Source organism: Furipterus horrens, unplaced genomic scaffold (genome assembly GCF_987537825.1).
Source record: "Furipterus horrens unplaced genomic scaffold, mFurHor1.1.pri manual_scaffold_6, whole genome shotgun sequence".
Classification (NCBI taxonomy): Eukaryota; Metazoa; Chordata; class Mammalia; order Chiroptera; family Furipteridae; genus Furipterus; species Furipterus horrens.
This window is the reverse complement of record NW_028327176.1, coordinates 94777311-94795016: the sequence shown is the minus strand read 5'-3', so window position 1 is coordinate 94795016 and position 17706 is coordinate 94777311.

Sequence of the window (17706 nt, the reverse complement as noted above, 5' to 3'; positions counted from 1 at the left end):
TTATCAATTTCTATAAAGAAATTCTTTTCTGGGTATTATGTTGAACTTATAGATCAATATTAGGAGAATAATTATCTTAATATTGATTCTTTCAATTCATGAATATGGTATGTCTTTTCATTTTGTTGGTTTCCTGGAACGGTACTTCATACTTCTTGTGTGTTCTATATTAATTTTCATCTCATTTAACAAAATATTTTCCAAAATATTTTGTCAATGTTATCTTACCGTTATTTTATGAAATTATTTTTATTTCTATTATATTTTTAATTGCAAAAGGTACTTTTGCGTTCTCAGAGGAGCCTCTTTTTATAGTATTCTATTCTGGTTTCATGGATATCTTCTCTTTTTTTCCTAAGGATATGATGTTTAAGGCTTTTAAATTGTTTGATTCAGGCCTCCGTGTTATGTATTTCCCTCACATCTCTTTGTGTATGTTTAAGTTTTGTTTAAAAAATTGTGCTATATATTAGAGGTTTTTCTAAAGGCATTGTCATACACATTACTTATTACTCTTTCTATTTTCTGTGTATTTTGCAAAGACTTAAAGAGGAAAATTACAAAAGAAAGATAGCAGCATAAAAATGATAGAAAATCTGTGTGTGTGTGGTTTGCTGAGTGATGGATTTCACTCTCGAGTAGAATTTCTCAACTTTTGTACTAATAACATTTTGAGCCAGGCAGTTCTTTGTCCTGGGGGCTGTCCTATGCATTGTAGGATCTTTAGCAGCATCTCTGGCTTCTACCTACTAGATGCCATTAGCACCTCACCCTCAGTTATGACAACTAAAAATTTCTCTAGACATTAACAAATATCTCCTAGGGAAAAAATTACCCCAGTTGAGAACTACTGATTTAGAATAATCAGGCAAGAGCCTCTGTACTTTCTGCAGGCTCCTAGCTCTCAATATCTGTAGTAGTTTTCTTGTGCACTGGCCTTTTCCCTCCAGAAGAAAAATCCTCTAACACTATCTGGAGTGGGGAGAGGGTATGAGTGTGGCTGCTAATATTCTTTGTTTTTTTCTTTTAAAAGATTTATTTATTTTTAGAGAGAGAAGAGGTAGGGAGAAAGAGAAACATCGATGTGAGAGAAGCATAGATTGGTTGTCTCCCACACGCCTCCAACTGGGGACCCAGCCCACAACCCAGGCATGTGTCCTGACCAAAGATCGAACTGGCAACCCTTTAGCACTCAATCCACTGAGCTACACCAGCCAGAGCAGGCTGCTAATATTCTTGGATCACAGTTGCTTCTGTGGTGAATAATCATTGATACGGAATAACAGCTTTAGAATATCTCCCAGAATGTAGACAGAAAAGGCAATTTAATTTTAAAATGATCATCTTAAAACAATAAGGAATAGGGAGACAGCAAATGCATAAGTGGTATTCTTGAAGGCCATAAGAATAACAATAGAATGACTGAAGGTATCATAGAAGAAAACCTTCTTGAAATGAAGAAAATTGTGTGTGCTAATGAAAAGAACTTAATCATCACTAAGTCAATGAAAAGAGATCTACGGGTATATCCTATCAGTCAGGATAGGCTTATTTCTGCTGGAGTAGTTCAGTGACTTCATGTGACAAAGGTTTATTTCTCTCCCATGCCACCTCTGCCAAAGGTCCAGACAGACTTGCAGTGTGCTACCTTTCAAGAGTGGCTCTTCAGTGTTATTGACCTCTCCAAATCAATGTGCTTCCACAGCAGAAGAACAAAGTACCAGAAAGATAAATGCTTTCATCCAGAAGTGACACTTTCATTTACATTTCTTTAGACAAAACAAGTAACATTGCCTTGTCTGATTTCAAGCAGGCTGAAAAATATGATTCGCCCAAGTGTATAGAAATAACGATAACTGAATACAGCTGAGTAGTAGTAATGTCAACCACATACCTCTAGTCATAGCTGGCAAAAAAATTGTTTTTATGATAACTAGGAAAGAAATCTACAAGCATCAATGTTAGAGGGAAGAAAGGGTTACTTCCAGAGGACTTCCTTAAAAAAAAGAAATCTTAGTTTCAGTGGGTTCAGAGTTTTCTGCAGCTGCACTAAATGCTAGAAGACAACAAATTAGTTTCTCCTGAGAACAAGGGGAAGTATTTTGATCAGTAATTTTTTGCCTCATTAAGTTGTCCTAATTTTGTAAAGACAACCCAAAGAGCTTTCATATGAAAGAACTTAAGGTAGCTTTCTTTAAAAATATAGATTGAAAATTTACTTCAATTCACTGAGGTAAGGTAAAAAACAAAATAATAAAACTATGGTTTAAAAATACAGAGTTAATCAGAAAGCAGTCAGACTAAAGATAAGCTCAAATCCCTGCTGCAATTGTGTTAAAGATAAACAAAACTTACGTTTGTAATTTTTGCCAGTGCAGAGAAACGCAATTGAGTTTGTATTTTGAACTCATATTTGGTGACGTGATAATTTCTATTATTTCTAATGACTTATTGTATATGTTTTTGGAATTAATCCTATCACCTTCAAGCAATGTTAGTTTTGTCGCCTTCTTCAGATCCTTACCCCTTCCTTTTTCTTTGTCTTAGGGCGTTGCCCTGGCTTTTCACTACAACAACACTAGCAGAGATGATGAGTCTGTTTGTCTTGCTCCTGAACTTGAAGGCAATAATACTCTCCCTTGTCCAGTCAGGGTTTTCATGGTACATTACATTGCTCCCAGGCAAGAAGAAAGCGTTCCAGTTGCCTATTCCTCTGTGAATTTTAACCACAAGTTATTTTTAAATGTGATTTTAATTTTTCAAATATCTAGTTCCAGTTATATTTTTGTTACTTCCTCCTAATTTAATTTCATTATGGTTGTAGAATGTGGACTATATAGTGAGGTGTAAGGGGCAGTCGGTGGCACCCAGGTTCCCTTGTGGGTGGAGGTGGCCCTTCCCCTAAGCTCTGCAGGTGCAGTAGAATTCCAGTGTCGGGCGTGAATTCTAGGCATCTCAAGAAAACACTTCGGCTTGTCCTTAGTGCACTTTTCTCCCACGTGGTAAACCAGTACTGTTTCCTTTCCTGTACAATAATTTGTTTTAACTGGAATTTAAGCAACTGTCTTTTTAAATTTAAAATTTTAAATGTTCTTATATAATTCCACCCCAAATTCCTGGCCACATATCTGACTCTCCTCTCAAGACACTCTGATGTATCAGGTATCCTGTAATTCTCTTCCTGAAAAGTCACTCCTGCAGCCTTCTGTTGTCCCCATGTGGACTTGCTGCCTTCCATACTGGGGACACAGCAGTCATTTGGGGTCTCTTCCCCATGACTGGGGGGATTCCCTTTGTCTTCCCTGTGCCATTTTCCTGTTCCTTGTACCTTTGTTTACTTCCATGTAGTGATGAAACACATCCGCTCGCGACTACTGAAGAAAGGGGGAATGAAGAATGCATTCCAAGGTCTTTTATATCTAAAAATGCCTTTTTATATCCTGACACTAGTAGTTTGACTGATTCACCATTTTGAGTTGAAAATTATTTGTCCTCAGACTTCTTTCTGAAGGTGCTGCTCTGGTCCCTTCTAGATTCTGCCATGTTGCGAAGTTTGAAGCCACTGTGATAACTATGACACTATGCGATCTATTGCTTTCACCTTATCGTTTGTTCCCAGCGACGCCGCAGCGATGAGACTCGGCATGTGTCTGTTTCTACCCATTTGCTCAGCACAGTGAGTGGCCTCTTCAATCTAGAAGTTCATGGGGCAGTTTCTTGAATTAGTTCATGGATGATTTCCCCTTCTCTGGGTTTCTCTGTTCTATCTTTCTAGAACTCCTTTTACTCAAATATTAACTTCTTGGACCAGCTCTCTTATTTATTTATTTATTTGGTCTTCCATTTCTCTGCTGTTTTGGGAGATATCCTCAACTTTATGTTCCAAGTCGTTCAAGGAACTTCTCATTCCTGCTCTCATATGTTCTTAAATTTCCCAGGGCTGTTTTGCTTCTCTGAATGTCTCGTGTAAAAGGCTTTCTTTCCTGTTTTTATTTGTGGCTTCCTTGATGGTCCCTGTTTCCTCCAAGTTGCTTTTCCACTCTCAGTTCAGTTTCTTTCTTTTTTCTTTTATTTGAGAGCTTTTTTTCTCAGATACCCCGAAATACGAGGTTACCTGCTCAAATTCCAAAGATCATCGGACGCTGGGAGCCACCGGCGAGGTCTGTGCACGGGGAGCCCGGGGCAGCCGCCAGCCTCGGCTGTTCGTTGAGGAAACACCGTTGTTCTGTCGTCCAGTCAGTCGTCCCTCTTGGGCTGCTCGGATTCCCAGCGAAGGCTCTCCAGCCTCTTGTCTGGAGGAGGAAGGTCTGGCTGCCAACTTCCTGGGATGCAGAGAGAAGAGGGCTGGGGCGTGTCTCAGCTGCAGGTGCGCGTCCTTCAGGTGATCGCCGGGCTTTCTGGACCCTGTCACCGTCCTCAGGCGCTGCTCCCTGCCCACTGCGCCCAGAAATCCCCTTTTAACCTCTCTAGGGATTTACTCCCAGGCTTTTATCCAAATGAGGAAGGTCAATCATGCATCTGCAGAAAGTGGGCAAGGACATCTTAAATGTCTTCCTACCAACTCTGCTTAATCAGACACCCCCACAGCCTCTCCACTGCCCCCACCGCCATGGCGGACACCCGGCAGAGTAAGTGCGGTCTGATTTCGGTTTTCCTCAGTTCTCACAACGGAGTCTATTTCCTCAGTTCTGCTAAGTCACTTCCCACTTGTTTGTATCCTTTTCAGCTCCTCATATTTTCTTTCTTTTTTGTCTTCTTGTTCCCCTCATCCCTGTGTTTTTACCCTTTTTGTGGGTTTCAGCAGAGCAAAAATAAGGGTGTGTGTTCCATCTGCCACCCCTACCTGAAAGCCTGAATGTTGGTCTTAGATGACCGGATCTATGTTCATAAATACATGGGCTCATAACCTCTTATTCTGATTCGGTTCTTACATGGTTTTGGAATCAAGGCGGTTGTAGTCACAGAAATGATGTGAGCAGGTTTTCTCTATTTTTAATTTTCTGGTATAAGTTGTATAAATGAGAGAATATCTGTACTTGGAAAATTCTTTTTGGCCTGGGGTTGCCTCTTCCTCCCCAGATCCCATGATAATTATGTGATAGGATTTTTATTTTTAAGTTGTTCCTGGTCTAGTCAAGCTTTAATTTCTTACACAAATTTTGAAATTTTTTATTTTTCTAGAAATGTATCCATTTTGTTTGTTATAAAATTTTTTAGTGTGTGATTGTTCATAACAGTTTTATTCTGAAAAACTCTTTTGGGTCTCTGGGTACTCCTCATTTGTTTTCTTTATTTTCTATTTGCACTTTTAAACTTTTCATTAGTCTTGCTAGAGATTTGTATGTCTTATCTTTTTTTTTCCCCAAGAAAAGCATTTTAGTCCTGGCTGGTGTGGCTCAGTGGATTGGGCGTTGTCCTGCAAACCAAAAGGTTGCTGGTTCGATTCCCACTCACAGGGGGTTCTGTGCTCTGTCCCCGATGGGGTACTTGCAGAAGGCAACCAGTTGATGTTTCTCTCTTACATTGATGTTTTCCTTCCACCCCCCTTCTCCCTCTCTAAAGTAAAATAAAACTTAAAAAAAAACACATAAATGATTATAAATACAGGTGAATCCTCTTTTTAAAAAAGAAAAGCATTTTATTTTGTTCATCTCCTTCTTGCTCTCATTTCTGTATTTAATTGAGTTCTGCTTCTCTTTTAAAATACACATTTTTTAAGATTTTAAAGTTTACTTTATTTATTTATTTATTTTCAACATCAATGTGTGGTTGCCTCTCATGCGCCCCCAACTGGGGACCTGGCGTGCAACCTAGGCATGTGTCCTGACTGGGAATTGAACCAGCGACACTTGGTTTGCAGGCTCCACGAGAAAGGAGGGAGAATGAGAGGGAGAGAAACATCAATGTGTGGTTGCCTCTTGCACACCCCCAACTGGGGACCTGGCCTGCAACCCAGGCATGTGCCTTGACTGGGAATTGAACCAGCGACCCTTTAGTTCCCAGGTTGGCATTCAGTCCACTTAGCCACACCAGCCAGGGCTCTGGCCTGCTTAATTAAGACAATCATAGCTGCTGTAACAGGTGTATTCCAAAATCCTAGAGAATAAAAGTTGCTTTCTTACTCATCTAACAGACCAATTATGGTGATTGGGGACAACTCTTGAGGGACCCAGGCTTTCTCCTATCATGGCTCTGCAATCCTGAGTCCTCAGAGGCCTCTGCTTCCAGCAGTGGACGGGAAAGAGGAAGTATGGCACATGGGAGGGCTTATAAGCCAGGTCGGGAGCAGGTCTGGAACAATACACATCACTTCCATCCTCCCCTACCTGGGCAAAAATGGGGTCTACCTCAGCCCCCAGGAAGATCAGAAAGTAGGTTTCAGTGAGCACAGAGCAGCTCTGCTTTCACTTCTGTCATTTCCTTCCTGCCTACTCTTTTCGTTTTGCTGAAAGGTGGTGCCAGTCCCATTCCCCACCCATGTCCACACCCACCTTGGCAGCAAATGACAGTGACCTTCACGGTATTCACGGGGTATATCATTATTATTTTTCTCACTCTGAAGGTAAAACAAACATATCCCATTGTTGTCTTAATTTGCATTTTTGATTACTAGGTATGTTGAGCAATTTCAATTTCATGTTCACTTATTGTCAGTTTGCTTCTCTAATTTCTCTTTGATGTCTTAGGTCCCTCTATTCATGTTTATTTCTTTCTATTTGATTTCAAAGACTCCTTACATATTACATGCAACAATGCTTTAAATGTTATACAATTATGTATATATATTTTTCTTAGTTTGTTCTTTTAGTTTGTGTTGTAATTTGATTTTGTATACTTTTTTATGCAGTCAGATCTTTTAATCTTTCTTATAGGGTTTCTACCATTGAGTCATGCCAAGAAAGTCATTTATAGCAAGCTTATGTTAATGTTTCATGTGCTTTTCTTCTAGAACTTTTCTAACTAGTTATTTTAGAAAAAATGTGTAATTAAAAATGAAGGCAATAACTGGGGCTACTCTGGACTCTTCTCTTTTTCTCATGGCTCACGTCCAATCCACGAGCAAACTCTATTGTTTCTGCCTAAAAAGTTTATCTGTTCACTTGCCACTGCCTCTACCAGGCCACCATCATTTCTCACCTAAATTATTGCAAACGCTTTCTTGCGGATTTCTCTGCCCCTACCCTTGCTTTCCTACAGTGCACTGTCTACACAATAGCCAGAACAAGCCTTTTATAATGTAAACCAGCTCAAAACCCTCCAATGACTTACCTTCTCAGAGTAAAAGACAAAGTCACAAACTGGCCCACAAGGTCCCCTGGGATCTGGCCCTGCCCTCCCCCACACCTCTTCTAACACTCTCCCCTTCCGACTCTGATCCAACCACACTCACCTGCTTGCTGCTCATTGAACACTCCCCAAATGTGTTCCCACCTCAAGAACTCTGTGCTTTTCTCCCTCTGCCTGAGTGTTCTTCCTGCAGACTGTAGGTGCCTTGTTCCTTCCCTTCTTTTATGTCTTTACTTAAATGTTTCCCTATCAGTAAAGCCTTCCCTGCCCACCTACATGGAATAGCAACTCCATTCCCAGACAAATAAAACCCTCTGGATCAGTCAGGGTGTGCTTGGGAAACAGAAGCACGTTGAGTCATTTGGAATTAGAGGCATTCCACCACGATGGGAGCCGGTGAACACGTCTACGATGTTGACTTGCCATTTGGTTCTGTGTGTGAAGTCACTGTTAGTCAGTGGGGCTGACAGCTGAAAGAAAAGTTGGACTTGAAGGGAGAGAGATTAGGCACAGATCGAGACTGCAACCTGCCATAGCCTCTCATTGCCTCTAACTTCAACGTCAAGGGAGAGCTGCAGGAGGAGCTGACGCCTGTGGCCACAGAGCGGCACACATGCTCGGCCCAGGACTCCGGAGGCTGAGCTCAAGGAGCAGCAGGCCAGGCGCTGGCCCACAGCAATAAGCTGAGTTTAAGTTCAGCAACGAGGCGCCTGAGCTGCAGGAGCACCGACAGGGCATCATGCCTGCTGCTTCACGGCTGCCTCCCACATCTCACGCAAGCTGCCCTGTGGCCAACCTGACCTGCAGCCCCAGAGGGCAGGGCATTCTGAGCAATGCAGTGCTGGCTTACCTACGCTGATTCAGTACAAAACCCTCACACCTTCTCTATCCTCACTACCCTCCCCTTTTCCTCCTTAGCACTGGTCACCATGTGATACACGGTTTATTTATTGGTTTGTCTCTATCCCTTCACAAGAATGTAAGCTCTCTGAGAACAGGGACTTTGTTCTCCTTGTCTATTCTGGAATTCCAACCCTTGAACAGTGCTTGATGTATAATCGTAGATAATGAATATTTACTAAGTAGTTCCTAAACTGGAATTTACTGAATGGCATGTATCTGATTCTGCTCTAAGTCCTTTGAAAGGATTAATTGATATAATCTTTAGAAATACCTAATGAGGGAGCCACTGACCTTAAACACTGTAGAGATTTAAAAAAACTGAGACTTATATGGGTTTTGCAACTAAGTCAATTCAGACGGCTCGTAAGAGACAGAGTTGAACTATGAGCCTAGATGTGGTACTCTAGAGAAATAGGACTTTTATGATTTGTGTCATGAAAACTAAAACTCAGTAGAAGATACATGACTCTGTTTTTTCCCATTTTATTCATTTATTTTTAACACAGCTATATCACACAGGATATAAAATTTTAATAAAAAAAGGCTTTGACACTCACAAGGGTGAAGTTTGATAACTTGCTTATGATATACTGAGAAATGAATAAGTACTTAGTATAAGCAGGAAAATAAGTAAAAACTAGTGGAATAAAATTTATGTGTGGACTATTTAAAGTTATACCCAACAGAATCAGGTACCCAAACATTTGCAAACATCTTCAGAAGAGCTATACCCTTAGTATTTTGTATTAAATCACTCCAATTGATACATATGTTTTTCAGGAACAGTTCTCAATAAGCAAATTGATCCTGAAGGGAACAAGGGGTTGACTTTAGCTAACTTGATCTGCTTCTGGGAACCTGGGCGGGGTCCCTTTCTGGAAGCCTTGTGGCTCCAAGGCTGCCCTCTCCCTCTTGGGACCAGAGGTGCCTGGGAAGAGGAAAGCCCAAGAGTCTTCAGAAGTGGCTTGAGAAGCTCACACATCATCCCGTGAGGGTGGCCTGATCCTGTGGACACTCACCGAGGTGGAGGCTGAGGCTGGAGGACAGCTGCCGTCCTCTCAGGGGTCCGTCTCCCCAGTGACCAGGGAGGGGTTAGGTGGGGAGGCAGGGAGCACAAAGGGTGGTCAGCGCAGTGACACTACTTTGTATGAGACTGTAATGGTGGATACACATCATTACACATTTGCTCAAACCCATAGAATGTGCAACACCAAGAGTGAATCCTAATGTAAACTGTGGACTTTGGGTAATTATGATGTGTTAATAACATAGGTCCATCACTTGTAACAAAGGCACCACTCTGGTGGGGGTGTTGTCAGTGAGGGAGGCTGAGCATGTGTGGTGACAGGGGATGTATGAGAACTCTCTGTGCCTTTTCAATTTTGCTGTGGACCTGAAAAGTAAAGTCTATTTAAAAAGTACACACACATGGTAACAAAAAATTCCAAGCAGTTTAGAAGTATAGAATGAAAAGTAACATTTCTTCTTGTCTTAACTCCTAGTTTCTCTCCTCAGAGATAACCGCTGTTAACTGATTTTTATGTATCCTTTCAGAAAATGTTACATATATATATGCCAGCATACATTTCTATCTTTGACCACTTTTTTACACCAAAGCCCTCATGCAATAAATAGAGACTTGCAACTTTTTTCACTGGAACTTGACCTTGGAAGTTGCTCTTTTCTGACATGCAGAGATTTGTCTCATTCTTTCCAATACCAGCAGGGCTTTTCAGTGCCATTTACTCAACCACTTTCCTAATAATTGTGAAAGTTTAAAAAGGCTCTTACAACAGTGCTGTAATAAACTTCCCTGTACATACACTGGTAGCTTTATGGCACATCTATAGGCACATTGCTAGCAGTTTATGGGCACACGTGTTACTATTGATACTGTCAAAATGGTCTTTTCTGGAGTTACACCAACCTGGACTCCTAACACCCAACAGTGCATGAGGGTGCCTACAACCTTGCTAATGCTAAATGTTGATCTTTTCAGTTTTTGCCAATCTGATGGGTCCAGATTATATTTCGTTGTTCTTTTGTTTAGCATTGTTTCAGTTATAAGGAAGAATGGTCCTCTTTTTCCCAACATCCATGGACTATTTATATTGCTTTTTCCCCTGGGGCCTGCTTGTTGCTTGTTCATGTCCTTTGTGTTTTTTTTTTTTTTTTTCATCCAGTTATTGGCCTTTTTCTTACCGATCTCTTTGAATTACACGTGGTTTCAAGTGACTAAGTAATGCAAAGAGACACGCTTCAGAAAAATGGTGTGAGAACTGTGGTCAGACTGGGCTGAGGCAGACAGCCATGAAGCAAGGTGAGCGTTGGGAGACTAGTGCAGATGTGCTGAGAGCTGACAAGGGGGTACATGGGAGAAGGGACCAGGAAGGGACAGGAAGATGTAGGAACTTCAGGCTGAGACGGAATTGCTGGTCTTGGCAGAAATGGGGTGTGGGAGATGAGGGGGAGGACCAGGAACCACAGCTGACTCCAGCAGTAGCTGGGGTGGCTGAATATTTATGGGGCTCATGTTAGAGGAGGGAGCCCCTGGAGGAGGGGGAGATCCAGGCTGAGGAGGGGGTCTGAGAAGGCCTGGTCAGCGTGACAAATGCACACAGGTGCGAGACGCTGTTCTCCATGCACACGGGGTCGGGGGTTTTTCCTTCATGGGGCCGTGTGGCTCATTGGTCAGCGCCTCCCAGGTCACCTGCATGGTGGGAGTCTGCGCTTGGCTGAAGATGCTCATGAACCCTGTGCTCCAGACTGAACCAGAGGCTGTGTCATTGATGGTCTCCTTTCACTTATTTCTGAATGAGAAATAAATGGGAAAGTTCAGAAAATAGAATAAATCGATTTCCCATCTGTGTCCCCTGAGCCCGTCCAGTCGGCCCCTTCCCACTAAGGGACCTTTCCTCTGTCCCTGTTTCCATTATCTTGCATTTCTCCCTCCTGGTCTACCTCTATCCCCTTCTTTCAGCCCAGGGGTCCAGGAGCAGAGACAATGGGAAGATTCCTCTCTTCCTGTGACCAGTCTCCCTATCCTTCCTCCAATATTTTGGTTGCTGTCTCCTGTGTCGTTGGGGTGCTGTTCACAGTCCAAAGGTCCCCTGAGAATGTCATAATGTCTGACTCCTGACTCCTGGCTCAGAATCGGAGGTCCTGGGCAGTGAGCCCTCAGTGCAGGGAGCAGTGAAGTCCTTTTGGCCTTTGATGGTGACTTGCCTGGGCAACTGTGAAGTCTGGAGCAGACCAATTAGGGGCATGTAGGGAAGAGTGCTGGGTATGAATTTCATAAGAATGGAATAACAGATGATGGTTGAAGTGTCTCCAAGCCCGGGAAGACTAGCAGACAACAAGCTCTGATACCCTTTCAGATACTCTACAGTCTCAGGAAGAGAGAGAGGCCCTGGTCCTACTTCCACCACCACTAGGATGTAGTTCAAGGATAGGCCTTTAGACTCGGAACCACAGCTCCCAGAAGTGTGGATTCCTCAGACCAACTGCATTTCATAAAACATATTACATAAAATACATTATGTAAAATGTTACATAAGACTAAATTTTTGTTCTACAAAAATATTACTTACATTTTTTATGACCATCATTGTCATTAAAGGGGATTTTTTGCACCTATTATTTTTATTTTTTAATAGGTTAATAAGGTTGTGTAGGATTCAAGTGCACATTTCTACGATACATGATCTGTATTTTGTACCATGTCCCCACCACCCAAAGTCAAGTCATCTCTGTCACCATATATTTGACCCCCTTTACCTTTCACTATCCCCCAGCCCCTTCTCTCTGGTAACCACCATGCTGTTGCTTGTGTTTATTCGTTTTGTTTGTTCATTTGTTGTTTTCAGTTTTATATCTCACATATGAGTGAAATCATATGGTGCTTAGTTTTTCTGACTTCTTTCACTTAGCATGATATTCTCAAGGTCCATTCAAGTTGTCACAAATGGCAGCATCTCATCTTTTCTCAGGCTGAGTAGTATTCCATTGTGTATATGTACCACATCCTTTTAATCCAGTCATCTAGCGAAGGACACTTGAGTTGTTTCCATGCTTGGCCACCATGAATAGTGCTGCAATGAACATAGGGTGCATTTATCTTTGCGAATAAATATTTTCAAATTTTTTGGGTAGCTACCCAGAAGAAGGGTTGTTGGATCATATGGTAGCTCTATTCTTAATTTTTTGAGGAACCTCCAAACTATTTTCCACAGTGGCTGCACCAGTTTACATTCACACTAGCAGTGAATGAGAGTTCCATTTTCCCCCAGAACTTCTCTAATACTTGTTATTACCTTTCCATTCTAACAAGTGTGAGGTGGTATTTCATTGTAGATTTGACTTGCATTTCCCTAACAGCTAGTTGAGTTGAGGATCTAAGGAAAGGGATTTTTGTGAATGCTGCCTTGGATCATGAGTTTAAGAACCACATCTGGTGATGGCAGCGTATTGAGCTGGGGGAAGCCCAAGGCTGAGAGCTTTGTGGAGCACAACCCACCCCTTAGACAGCCTAGCTCTGGGTTTCACATGAGCTGGGAATAAACCTCTAGCTCTGTTAAGCACTGTTACTCGGAGTTTTTCTATTCTTTATAGCTGAGCCTAATCCCAACAAACACAGCTCCCACTGTGGAGAGCTCTGTTAGGTGTAGCATTTTAGTTTGGTGGTTATATTTCTTAAGCATTGTTGCATTGTTGCAGTCGCATTGTTGCGGTCGTGTTGTTGTAGTTACGTTGTTGCAGTCGCGTTGTTGCGGTCGCGTTGTTGTAGTTACGTTGTTGCAGTCGCGTTGTTGCGGTCGCGTTGTTGCAGTTACGTTGTTGCAGTCGCATTGTTGCGGCCGCGTTGTTGCAGTTACGTTGTTGCAGTTGCGTTGTTGCGGCCGCGTTGTTGCAGCTGAGAAGTCTGTTATTTAAAGTTCTTCATCAGTGAGGGCTGCTTCCTCTCCGATCTGGGTTCTCCAATTTCTCAACAATATGCTGACATGAGGATTTCTTTTTGTTTATGTTAATTGGTGTATGATAGCCTGCTTTTGTGGCTTGATGACTTTTCATAGCTCTGAAAAATTCTCAGCCACTCTTCACACATTGCCTCTCATGCTCAGTTGATGCTTAGGATTTTGAAAGCTCAGGGGAGGACTGCTCTCATCTGCAAAAGAAGAAAAAGCCAGGTAAACAACAAAATCATAATTTTTCCTCAACCTATAAGAGAGCTGAGTTCGTAAGGCAACCAAGTCACCTAAAATCCAAGGGAAGACAGGCCACTCTGAGTGGGCATTGGCTCACCTGTTCGGAGAAAGGCAGGAAGAGATGCAGAACACCAAACAAGTGGGCATGAACCATTCAGCTAAGATTTTAACAAACTGTCAAAGGTCAGTGCAGGTTAGAGTGACAGTACAGAGCTCCTGAGATCCCAAGGCACAAGAGGAATGCTCACACCCATTTACAATCTCTTTTCCAGGGGCTCATGAGACAGACTGGAGGCAGGGAATCTCCTTCAGCGAGAACCTGGAGAAAGGAAGTGGGAAACAGACCTTTAACCTCTGTAGAACAAAAGCATCAAGCCACGGGGGTAGGGGCAACAAGCCCTGATACCCCAGAGCAGGGGCAAAGACCCACTGAAGCTAAGGTAGTAGAGATGAAGACTTTCTGGCTGCCTAGAACACCACTGTGATGACTGGAGCTCCAGTGGTCATCTGGGCCACAGGATGACAGAATTTGGAGGCCATGAACTGGGATGGCGGGATAGAGAGTAGGAACCAAAGTCCCTGATGATGCAAAACTACCATACCGGCTCTGAGGTATGTATCTCTGAATTTTTTAGTGAGAGATAATAAACTACTATCGTTTAAGCCACCTGACTGGAGTTTCTGTTATATTTAGCCAACTAATTCTAACTGAAACAGAACTAGACATGCACTCATTTACAGAGGATCCTCATGTCCCTGGGATCTCCCTAGTTCAGTGATTTTCAACCAATGTGCTACAAGAATTTTTAAAACATGCAATACCTGACTATTTAGTCAGGGGCACTGACCTCTTTTCCCTTAGATTGTCAAGTAAAAAAAATGACAACAGCCAAAACAACAGTAGTCATCCAGTGTAAATGTATCAAAATTATATGTATTTTTTTGGTCAGGTTGGCAAAAAGTATAATGTATTATTTGGTGTGTCACAGATTTTAGTAATTAGTTTATGAGTGCCCTGAAATAAACAAGAAAAAAGATTAAAAATGGCTGCCCTAGATCATAAACCCTGTATGTAAACCAAGATTCAGTGAAACCAGAAGGCAACCTGTGCTTCCATGGGTAGACCTTAAAAATAACAACTGTTATAACATTAAAAAAACGATTCTATCCCTGGCTGCTGTGGCTCAGTGGACTGAGTGTCGGCCTGCGAGCCAAGTGTCGCTGGTTCTATTCCCAGTCAGGGCATATGACTCGGTTGCACGTCAGGTCCCCAGTTGGGGGTGTGAGTGAGAGGCAACCACACAGTGATGTTTCTCTCCTCCTCTTTCTCCTTTCCTCTATCTCTAATAAAATAAAACAAATAAAATAAAATAAAGAAACAAATAAATTATTTAAAAAAACAAGTTTTAAAAAATCTGAGGATAAATCTACTTTCACAAAAATGAATAAATAAATTTAAAAAAATCTATTCTAGACTAAAATTATTTTAATGTGTGGGCTGAGGATAAGGAAGCTAAAAACTAATGTCCTCTTAGAATGCCACACCCTAAAGTCCCCACTTAATTAGGCCAAATGACGTTACAGAAGCTTATCCAAAGATAAACCAGGTAAATTGCTCCCTCTAGTGGTGACTTTAAATTTATACAGGACCGTGACCTGAGGGTTTTGTTTTTTCTTTTGGGATCCTCCCCCGCCACGCTCCGCCTCAAAAAATGTCTGAGTTTAAAAATTTCTGATGTTTAAAACTTTTTCTTTAAAAAGTGAGGTTTGTGTTCCTCCTATTTGATAATAGCGCAGTTACTGTAGAATCAATAGCCGTTTTTTCTTACAAGGCTAAGGGTATCTGCTGTAATTATTTCACAAAAAATTTAAAAGTTGTCTTTGTACAATATAAATAAATGGTATCTAAATACATTGGTTTTTGTAAGTTAGATAAAAATAAAAGTTATGTGGTTATTGTATCAATAACTGGTATCTATATGAATTGGTTCTTATAATCCATATACAATTGAAAATCAGTGCTATCATTTTACTTGGATCTTTTGAATTCTTAATATAATTTAGTTTATTGTTGATCATAACCTAGTCATATTTTATGACATTATTAATAAACTTTAAACTAATACAATGCTGGGACAATGAATATTTCTAAATATTTTTGAGAAACTGGAGTTCAAAATTAAAATGTATTATGATCAAAGAAATTAATACTAGTATAAGTTAGGACCTAAATCTAAATTAGAGGTTGAATATATGTCATACATACATGCAATGTATATAATGCACAGACAGACATACACACACATATATGTAACTTTGAGCAATGGAATGAAGAACTAAGGTGACTTTAGATGAGGTTTCAAAAACGTGTTCCTGTCTGCATTCTCCCTTTTATTCACCCTATGAAATTCTCCCTCAAGTTATTACTCTCCCTAACTTCTTCCTAAGGTTGAAACATTTTCTTCATTTCAGTTTACTGGTACTATGCTAAGGTCACACTAACAGGAGGATACTCAGAACAAAACCATGTAACATAAATGCTCAGCTATGTGGGCTAAGAATTCAGAAGAATAAGTATAGTCTTCATACAGTGCCCATGAGTTCTACACCTATGTGTACTTGTCAAAATATAGAACACACTGCTTCTTCCTGAAACCCCAAATGAAAAAGTATGGATTTATATATATGACATTATCTTATCAAATGTTTGAATAGGATTTAATTAGTATTGTAATAGTCAAGGTGGGTTAGCTTGTTTTGCAAGAACCAAGCTTCTCCCTCCTCCTCCTCTAATCTCACTGGTTTGACCCAATAAAAATGTGTCCCTCAAACCTTATTTCTGATGCAAATGAGCCCTTAAAGCTCTTCTCAATAAAGTTACTTAGAGACTTTACTTATAGAAGCTTCCACAACCACTTTAGAGGAAGAGGAAATATGGTGAATTCTGTGCTGATGCTTAAAGCTTCCCTCCAACTGATATGTATTTCTGCTCCTAACTCATTGGCCAAAGCAAATCACACAACCATACCTGACTTCCAAGGGTGCATGGCGGTGCAATCCCTCCAAGTGCCAGGAAGGAGGAGAGATGCATTTGTGAACAATCCTCAAGTTAACACGTATTCAACACAAGGATAATTCAAATATGGGATGGCAAGACAATATATGACATTTTACATTTAAGAAAATGTTTGGGGTAATCACTTCATAAGGTACTGTTTATGAATGTCTAATTGCCATGTTGAACACATGAAATTATTATAATATTGTATGTCAACTGTAATTGAAAAATAAATTAAAAAATATAAATAAGAACTTAATACTTAAAATATCTTTAACAAACAAGAAATAGTTCACAAAAGAGGGAAATCTAATTAATATGCTTTCATATCAAGATTCAGTAGAAAATGACAGTAAAGTTAAATTTGAATTGGATGCATTTAAAAATGCACTTGAAGGACTTCCGGCCAAGAGGGAGACATAGACAGACATGGTGCATCTCCCTCCACAACTAAGAAGAAATACAACTGCCTCAAAAATAGAAACAACCAGAAGTTCCAGAAAATCAAAGTACATGGAAGTCTAGCAAATAAAGATATAAAGAAGCAATACTCATCCAGACAGGTAGGAGGGGCGGAGCCGGGGCAGAGAGGACACGGTGTGGTGGTGGCAGCAGTGGCGGCAGTGGCAGGCCAGCAGAAAGCACAGTTACACGTTTTCAAAAGCTAGGGGGTCACCTGGGGAGCATTCCCAGCTCCTCACCAGACCGCACAGCTCACAGTCCCAGCACTGGGGAAAATCAAGCCTCATTGTTTCTGACTGTGCAAACCAGTGGGGGCTGGGGCAGAGGCAGAAACTGCCGGTCTCTCAGCAGAGTCCATTTGTTTAAAGGGCCCCCATGGTCCTGGAACATCCACAGACCCACCCACTCTGGGAATGACGGCCAGGGCAATAGCTAGAGAGGTGCCAGTCCCATTCGGAAGTGGGAGAAGTGCCTGGAAAAGAGGCGAGTTCTGAACAAGCGGCATTGTTCCCTCTCAGACGCCTCCCCCACATACAGCGCCACAACGTGGTGAAATGGGTTGCCCTGCACTGATGAATACCTAAGGCTCTGCCCCTTACATGGTAACAGGAGTGACAGCTCCAACTAAGACACAGAGGCAAAAAAACACAGGAGCCTGTCAAGATGAAGAGACAAAGAGCTATAGCTCAAAAAGGGGATGGTTCAAAGTTCCAGGGGGAGAACTGAGCGACGAGGTGTTAGCCAACCTAAATGAGGAGATAGCCAACCTAACAGATGCAGAATTCAAAACAG